Here is a 9,738-nt window from a genome sequence, read left to right on the forward strand (position 1 = left end):
GAGGAAATACATTTTTAAAAAGATAAAAAATTTCAAATTTTTAGTTTGAAATCTCAAGCTAAAAGAAAAAATCTCAAACTCTGAAATAGAGCAGGACTTTTTTGCTGTGATTTTTTTTTTAAATTGTAAAATGTTTTGTATTTTCATCCTTAAAATACCATTCTACCCTGAGTTGTGCAGCATTATTATCTATAAATTGTCTGCAATAATTGTCTGAAATATATGGAGTTTCAACTGAATGTTATGGACATTAAAAGTAGAGCTGCCATAATTAATAATTTGGATACTGACTTGAGTTCCTGGGAAAAGATCGGATACCAACCTAATTATTAACTATAAATACCAAATATATGAAAACTACAGTGGTACCTCAGTATTTGACTGCTTCAAAACTCGTCGAATTTGGTACTTGATTGCATTTTTGATGTGAAAATGTTGTCCCAGTATTTGTAGTTTCTTTGGTATTTGGTGTGCTACAAAAGGAAGAAGGGGGACAGCCACAGAGGGTGGATAGGAAATCGGCCATGCTGGGAAGGTCATTGACATAGGAAAAAGGATAGTCAAAAAGTTCCTCCCAGCCAAAACAAAGGATCATATGGTAAGATACCTGGTTTATTTCACTCATTGTTTTTAGTACTCAGCGTGTCTCCTGAAAACTATTAACATCAAGTACTGAAGTACCACTGTATACAGTAATATGTATGGGGGTCCCTATTTAAACATTTACTTATGATATAATACTCAAATTTAGTTTTATTTCTTTATAAACTGTTTTTAAAATTATGTGTTAACTATTAAAGATAATGATTTAGTAAGAAATAATAAAATTATTCAGATTTTACTGACAGCTTTTATAAATACTTAGAAATAAAAATAAAATAATTCCTCTAGACTAAAATGTGGGTAATTTATTTTTCATTGTGACACACTCCATAACAGCTGTGGTTGTACAATGAGACTTCACTGAATTAAGCAATATTATAGGCAGAATCAAAAGTAGATGAGGATACCTATCCCCTTCTTTCACCTTTTCCTTTTCATACAAACTACTGAAACATACTCACTGGATTAATTAATAAAGTACAATACATTGGATTTATATACAATTCTAAACTATTATGGATTACTAAAAATGACTACCTTCGTAAGAATATACTAAAGAAATTACAGTACAGGTGCCCAAACTGGGGATCACACCCTTGATTGCAAGCAATTTAGGGGGAGGATTTTTTTTTAAAAGCTGAACAGGCTTGTCCTGGGAGTAGCTGGCTTCTACAAAGTAGGCTTTGAGAACAATTTCACTCAGCCTAAGCTTGTGCCAAACCTAAAGTGAAATTTGAGAGATGCTAATTTTATGTTTCTTAAAACAATTTATCAATCATAGTTGCAGACCTAGAGCCTCGCAGTGTGGAATAATACTGGCTTAGTCTGTTAATGAAGTCCCGGTTTTTGATCCATTATTTTAAAATGGAAAGTTTTTGTGACACTAACAGCAAAGCTAAAAATCACTGTTGGGATAAAAGCAAGCCTATGTCAAGAAGCTATGGTGAAAATCATAGAAGTGGTATTTTTATTCCTTGTCTAGTTCTAATTCTGATGAAATTGTTTCATTTTATTCACGAGAATAAAAGAGTGAATAAAAACATTGAACATTTTAAGGGTTTTGTGATAATGAATATACGAAAACCTGATTGTTTTGGGCTTCAAAAAACAACAATATCAAAATAAGCATCAAGGTGGCTTAACAGGGAAAATTGAGTCATTTTAGATAACATATTTTGGGTACAATAATTATCAGTATAAATCTGTTATTTATATCTTATCACTATCAACCTAACCAAGCAGATAATTGCAGAAATTTGTTTTACATTCAAAAATAAGTAAGCAGCTGAGTTTTACAATACAAAGCTTTCCTGCCTTTTTTTCCTCCTAAACTTCAGGTAGTGAAAGATCCTGTCGCATTCAATCTGATTTAGCACAATCTCATAAGCAGCTGCTCAGATATAAACCCCAGTAATTCCCAGTCGTTCCCACCTCCACCCAATGAGCATGCAAAGGGATAGAGTCTGTTTTAGGATATCAATAAAGGGTTCTTGTGGAGATTTCAGCTCAGTTGAGATGTCTTACACCAATTTTCCTTAAGTTGTACAGGACATCAACTCCCCAACATTCAAGTGATTATCAAGTAAAAGACCACACCCAATAGTATTTCCCCCCCTCATTGGTCAGTAAAAGAAAGCGTCATTTCTGAAGTATCAACAGTATAAATTCGAGACTTTCCATATATTTAGCAGGTCGGGAGAGGCTGTTGCAGAGTTAACGCGAAAGCGTAGGAGTTCGTTAAAAACAACCCTGTACATTACGAAATTCTGCAATAAAGTCACATTTGTAGAAGAAAACCGTGGGTCGCCAAATGTCTCGGGAAGTATGCTAACCCTACCAGCCCCCTTTCGCCGTCTCTTTCCCTCACCTACCAGCTCAGAGCAGGCGTCGGACGCCTGCTCGGCTGTTTAAAAATGGCGCCTCAGGACTATTGCCCCGCCCCTTTGCTTTTATTTGAGACCTCTCGGGACCCGTATGCACTCTTTACCTTTCCATTTTGTAAACTGCAGGTTGGACCCCTCATCGGTTTAGGTTTTCATCGCTAAGCACCACGGGAATGCGGAAAAGAGATCGCCGCGTTGGAATGGGAATCGAAGCGCGAAGTGACGCGGGAAGATAAGAGGCGGGGCTTCTTTCCTGTCTTTCTAGCGTTCAGCCAATCGTATTGTTGCCAAGGTAGCTTTTATGGCAAAGAAACGGCATTTGGAGTCTGTTTGGGATAGAAAGTTCTTCGTTCTGATGTTAATTTCCTTGGTTCCGTGCTGTGTGCAGAACTCCTATTTAGCGCGTGGAGGACATTCGGATTTGCTCGGATATTTTCCCACGTCATTGTAGTTGTGCTTTTAAAGTTGTAGCAACGTTTTGGCAGAATTTCATCTGCCATCATAAGTATACAGAAGCCTGATGATGGCAGATGAGATTCTGCCGAAACGTTGCTACAACTTTAAAAGCACAACTACAAAGTATATATATAGTCCCATCCATCAATGTGCCCATTGACTTCCCTGTCCTACTTTCCTCAGTCTCCTAAGCATAACTCCACCTGCCTCCCCCGCCTGTCATCACATGTCCTAAGTTTCTGTTTATTGATCTTCCCTCAAGGAAGCTGCCAACTTTAGATGAGTTGGAAGGGACCTTAGAGGTCATCTAGTCCAGCCCCCTGCTCAAGCAGGAGAACCTATACAATCTCAGACAAGTGACTGTCCAGTCTCTGCTGAAAAACCTCCAGTGATGGAGCCCCCACGATTTCGGGAGGCCAGCTGTTCCACAGGTTAATTGTCCTCACTGTTAGGAAGTTTCTCCTTAATTCCAGGTTGCTTCTCTCCTTGATTACTTTCCAACCATTATTTCTTGTCCTGCCCTCTGGTGCTTTGGAGAATAATTTGACCCCCTCTTCTTTGTGGCAGCCCAGGTGATCCACTGTTTCTTCAGCTTCTTTGCATATGCAGCACTTCCTGTCTGTTGCTGTCTTCTTAATTCTAGCTTTGTATACATTTATCCTTAAGGCTTGGTCTTGTGCAGCCAGAATTAGTCCCTCAGTCTCTTTCTTCAACTTTCCTGCTCTTAGCCATTGTCAGGTCTTATTATCTGCTTTCCCTGCTATTTTTTCAATGTACTGTCTATGTAGTGCTTTGACTTTCCATGCCTTTGTTCTGTTGTTCATTTGGTTTTTCTTGTAGGCCAGTTTGGTCTCTCCAGTAGTCAGTAAACTTTCCTGATATACTAATTTCAGTGCATCTTCATCATTCTCCTTCAGATATTCTTCCAAGGCTATTTTTTTCTTCTTCAACCATCTGATGCAGGGTCGATAATTTTTTTATTTTTTATTTTTAAATTGATTTTTTTAATTTAAATCGGAATTTTTTTATTCTGGGGGAGTAAAAAACTCTATCAAAAGATGGTTTTCTATTTAAAATACATTAACAATTTAGTTTATTCAGCGTGAAATAGAGCTTAGTTATATAACATGACGCTGTATATTCTGCAATATTGGGACTTGGTGAGTCAACAGCAGGTCAGAGGAGCCGCTACGGGACAGATGACAGTTGCTCTTTAAAAATTATGATTTAAATCGAGTTTTTTTAAATCAAGCCTTTTTGCTAGTGATTTAAATTGTTATTTAAATCGACTTGATTTAAATCAAATCCACCCTGATCTGATGTACCTGCAACTTTCCATGCCCACCTACTTGCCTTAGTAGGTAGTCTGTCAATGTTGCTGCAAGAATGAAGGGCATGATTGTCATTATTTTTCTGGTCTTACTATCCATTGCTTTTAGTTCTGCCTAAGTCTAGTCCGCTATTCCTGCCGTGTATCTAATGACTGGAATTGCCCAGGTGTTAATTGCTTTGATGGCATTTCCTCCATTGACTTTGGATTTTAAGATCTCACTCTCTTAATGTAGTTACTTGATGTATTATTACCATTATTATTATTATTCAAGTTTTTCTTTTTCATCCCTTTGACTAAACAGCATATCACTTATTAGCCATGTATCATTATAATATTGCTTTAGCATCAGTTACTGGCCAAACCAAGAAGTTCTTTTAGGTTCATGGGTAATAACCATGCCTAAGGAGCATGGGCAATGCCTATATGATTGTTTGCTATGACATTTGAAGATCAGAGAGAAGCACAAGGGAAATATTTCTAAAACATGTCCATTCAAGGCTGCAACCAGTCCATTGTTGCAAAGAACCTTCCAGATGATTTACACTTAAGCCCCCAAAAGTACAAGTATTTCTGACTGCCTTTTATATATTAAATCTCATTTTATTCTGACCAAGTGCCAGGAACATCCTTTTCAGAATATGCCAGGGTTTTTGTAGGTATACTTATTAGGGAATAGCCTGGTGCTAAGTACAATATTTATTTATACCACTTTGTATCAATTTTTCTACCCTACAATAAATCAAAGTGCAAATAGTTGTGGATAGAATAACAGACTACTTTTAATCTATTCATGGGAAGTAAAAAATCTGGCACATCTCTATAACTCTTCATTCAATCTCCTGCAATGCAGATACAGATCTCAAGCTTTGTGACCCATTTTACATTTGCCTGTGCCAACACAATATCTGTAAATACCAACATCCTCCCATCCTGGAGAAATCAACTGGATCTAATGATTACATCTCCTCTAATCTGGAGTTGGGGGGGTTATTTCCTATAAGGGGATATGCAGATTTCACTGCTGTTCTAATCTTTATCTGACTGAATAAATTATTTCACAAATAATTAAAACAATTGTAATAAAAAATAAGGTATACATGAAAATATAAACTATTTTGTGTATCACATTGGATAGTTCAGTAGCTATTTTAAATAAACAATACCAACTACATTTAAAAACTTTATTTAAAAATAAAAGTCAGTGTGTCCTTGAGGCAATTCTAATTCCCTATGAAATTTGTACAACACAATAAAGAATAGTAGCACATTTATATGTTTGCAGTGCCTTACAAAACAAACATGGCATGAATATTTGTTACATATACAATGACAAAATGTCAGTTCAGTGCAAAGGGATTCAGTAGATTTTTAAACATTTATCAATGATGCCCAGTTGTCATTATCTTACAAAGGAAAGATAAGGAGGAAAAAAGGCTGCCTGAGGTACAATTTAATCCATGAAATATAGGTAATAAATTAAAATCTACAAAACAGTTCAACAGTTCAATCATTCACCATGCAAATAGTATGTGCACTGTCTTTAAAATTCCTATCATGAGATAGTTCTATAAATGTTTCAGTAGTCTGTAACGTTATTAAAATGAATCTTTATTCAATGCAAAAATTGTATGCAACACATTACCTGTTTAGTTTTATATTGCACATTTTCATTCTATAATCAATGTCATTAACATGATGCAATAGAATCTATAGTACAAATAATTCTGACCATGAAGACTTTATTTTCTCAGGAGCTAAACAATAAAATATGCATATAGAATTTAAATCCTTGATTCTTATTGACAAAACTGTAGGTTACTGTGTTCAATAGTGAAGCAGTCATCACTGATCGTTTGAGGAAGTAAAACATATAATTCCATAAATGAGATAAAATTTGAGAATAATAAAAGTAGAAAATAATATACAGTAATGAAAATTAAAACAATCCAGTATATGGGAGGCTGGCAAACAGATACGTTTTCAAAAAATAATATATTTTAAGAGTCTTCATCAAATGTAGAAAAAAAGTTTTGAACCCTAATAAAATATCATATTCTTTAAGTTCTGCCAAATCATTTTGGAATAGCTGTGGTTCAGCAGAAACAAAACCTAGAAGTTTTATTATTTTTGGTTTCAGCTGAAACAAAATTTTCAGAGATTGAAGAGTGTTTTTACAGAGCAGTAGAATAAGGCTATTACCTGTTATCCATACTCTTACACTGGCACTTGTTTTCCCACAATTTTTCTTCCTCCCTCCCTCCCTAAGCCAACACCAATGTCCCATAATCCATCTGCCTCTTCTCTATTTTTCATGTCCATTTTTATAAGAATAACAGGAAACAACAAAATGAATGCAAAGACAGTCTAATAGCAAAGAAACAGTCCGTCATATTCCCAATAGATATATTGTACAAAGGAAGAATGAACAAATTTCAAGACTGTTCCTCAGCTAATCTTGGTTTTTTTATTAGAACATCTCTCAATAAGTTGGAATTGGCTGTTACTGCTGGCTTGACAGTGTATATACAAATGTGCAATTACTGCAAGAAATGACTTACCTCCCTCGTCCACTAGCAATTTAAGGTAGAAATGAGAAAAAAATGATAGTGTTGTAATTTGAATGAATTTTTTTCTGAAGATTTATGAGGCACCTTCTTACGTCTTTTAAGAAGGTTTTGAAGATATGGTTCTGTTAAATTGTACTGTTGAATTGTTATCACCTGTGCACATGATTCTGTTGTATCACACCATTGGCTATGTTTGTTGCTCTTTAATTACTATGTTTTATCTTATTATTTTCACTTCTTGGAAATATTTTATTAATAAAAATAGTCTACAAATACTGTGGTGTACTGTATGTCTGTGTGTGTAGTTTTGTAATTAAATGTTGACTTGACTTGACTAAAGCTAATATAATATGCATCACTACTAAGCAGAGAGAACCTGATTAACAAGGCAGGATGGGACCTGACGTAAGAAAATTGAAGGTTTTTTTCAAACAAAAATACTTAGGATTAGTTGTTATTCAAAGTGCTTTTTTAACTAATTTATTCCTTTATAATACAATTTAACAAACTGATTTAAATGCTATCCCTTAGCATTTATCAATTTTGTAGAAATGTCTGTACTAAAATTGCACATTACACTTTTTGAACATTTTTATATTAATTCATTAATCTGTTAATTTGGTTTTTCTGTTCATTATCAGATCACTGTTTTCTCTTCACACATATATGCAGAGAAACAGAATTATTGGTATAAGCAATCTTTCCAACATTGCCACATCATTTGTTTGATGCACATTTGTAGGAAATGATGAAAATCAGAACCTTGTGTGATCATACTAATTCTGAGGTGCACTTTTGATTTTAGACAATTTCATATTTCTTCTGCTTCCAATCTCCTGCTTACAGTCTAGCATCTCTGCTCTCCATTTTTTTCTGAAACACCTGAATTGCAAATTGTAACCCGGGAAACAGATTTTCCTTGATCCCAATAATTGTTTGAAGTTCTTTATTTGCTGCATTCCCTTCTGTGAGATTAAAATGTTAAAGGCTTCTAGATTTGGTATATTGCCAACATATTCCAGTTGGTAACTTCAGAATTCCTATAGCCTCACTAAGTAAACTGAAGTGAGCTATGGCAGTCAATTAAGGCAATTTCACTGGGCTCCACACATAGAGGTTGCTCCAGAAGGGGTATTTGTGTTTGTATTACTGTAGTTGTTTGCTATCTATTTCCAGAAGCTATGTGTGGCTAATGATCTTAAAATAAAAGACCACTCCTCCAGATAATATATATATATAAAATAACAAAATCAAAAAAGGATTTTAAAAAAAGAATCAAGAAATATGCCATCACTTGCAAATCTCACTTTCAGTAATACTATGCCCCCCTCTTGTGCAAGACTGAACAACTTAAATGTTCGCCATGGTCCTAAAGACCAGAGGAACACAGCATGTCAAATCTTCAATGAAAGGAGTTCTAAAAGTTGAGGGCATCTACTGGAAATGCTTCCTTCCAAGGCTTCCTCAGGTGGCAATCCAATAGGGATGAAAGAAATTGGTCCTATTTGATCTGGTCAGATGGGCAAATGAATACAAGAGAACGATCTGCCTTCTAAATCTAATATTTAAAATGATTATAGTTTTTTTTTTAATTCAAGGTATCTAAAGCAATAGTTATGCTATAATGGTGAGTTATTCCAGGATTCAAGATTTCCCCTACATTCCCGATTGCTTGACTCTTCAAGCAATAGAAAAGGAAAAAAAATGTTGGCGTAGGGGAAAAATGTAATAAGCTTCAAATGAATATTCTGGTTCTTGGCTTCAGTCTAAATGACCCTTCAGATAGGAACTGTAAGGACATTGACATGTTATGACCTAATGTTTGGATACTTCGTTTAGCCCAACTTCAGGAAAAGCTGTACTGTTATATATATAAGCAATCTGACAAAGCTTATGGATGGAATTTATTTATAGCAAGGTGACCTGATTGCAAACTGTCTTCAATGCTTTTAGCATGCTTTGTTCAGCAGTGCTAAATTCAATTGCATCACTATTTAGTTTTTAAATTAGTCAAAGATTTCTATGAAGCAGCAGTAATTTAATTAAGCAAGCTGTATTTGACACAGGAACATTGGCTGTGTGGCATATGTCTAAATGGTGTTAAAATTTAAAGCCAGAGTTTTCTGGTTAGAAAATTGCAACCATTTTTGAACTAAAGTGAGAACCAAAAATATACAAGAAGTTATCTAAGATTCAAGAAAACAGAGATAGCTCTGATGTGGTGATTGACAAGCTCTAGGTTAACACTTTTTAATCATTCACACAAATAAGTGAATATAACTACATTTTCACTGTTGTGCACTCTCTGTGGCTTCAAGCACTTCTGAAAAAACTCAATTTCAAGAACATGAATATCGCTCAGTGAAACAGAGGATTGCACTTAGCAAAAGAACTTGGAGGACTGTACTATAAAGCAGCAAGGTATTTTCCCGCGTCATTGTAGTTGTGCTTTTAAAGTTGTAGCAACGTTTCAGCAGAATCTCATCTGCCATCATCAGGCTTCTGTATTGTGTTCGTCTGTGAGTCAGACTTTCACAGCCATTTCTGTTTTAAATTTGGTGCTAGCCTACTGCTGTGCCAGAATGATTTTTTCTTCATCCTGATTGGTTGGGAGTCTTGGTCTGTGTTTATTGGTCTTGGAGTTTGCTGTGTTTTTCTTGATTGGTGTTTCTAATATCTTCTGTCTGTTTTGTACCTTTTTTTGGTCTTGATTGGCTGGCAACATTGTGTTTCCTGTATTGGAGGCTTTTAGTGCGGCTTGGCTCCGAGTAAACAGGCGGCTATCATTTATTAGGAAGCTAGGTTTCATCTGGGTGCTTGGTTGGGGTGTGTTTGAGCTGGAGGTATCGGGGGGGGGGGTGTCTGTTTGTGCCCAGGTGTTTGGCTGGCTTGTGGT

At 35.5% G+C, this 9,738-nt stretch overlaps 1 protein-coding gene across 2 annotated transcripts in view; it reads right to left on the reverse strand.

The window, feature by feature from the left end:
• The window catches only part of CEP83 (centrosomal protein 83), a 41,392-nt gene extending 38,683 nt beyond the window's left edge, over positions 1-2,709 (reverse strand). Inside the window, exon 1 of one of the 2 annotated variants that reach the window (XM_026693834.2) lies at positions 2,591-2,709. The gene's annotated coding sequence lies outside the window, so the exon portion shown is untranslated. Of the gene's footprint in view, positions 1-2,474 lie in introns of both variants that reach the window. The other variant, XM_087968111.1, reaches the window with a different exon arrangement.
• Between the last annotated feature and the right edge of the window lie 7,029 nt (positions 2,710-9,738).

This window comes from Notechis scutatus, chromosome 6 (assembly GCF_049901735.1).
Source record: "Notechis scutatus isolate UNSWTSFEM ecotype Mainland chromosome 6, rNotScu1.2, whole genome shotgun sequence".
Classification (NCBI taxonomy): domain Eukaryota; kingdom Metazoa; phylum Chordata; class Lepidosauria; order Squamata; family Elapidae; genus Notechis; species Notechis scutatus.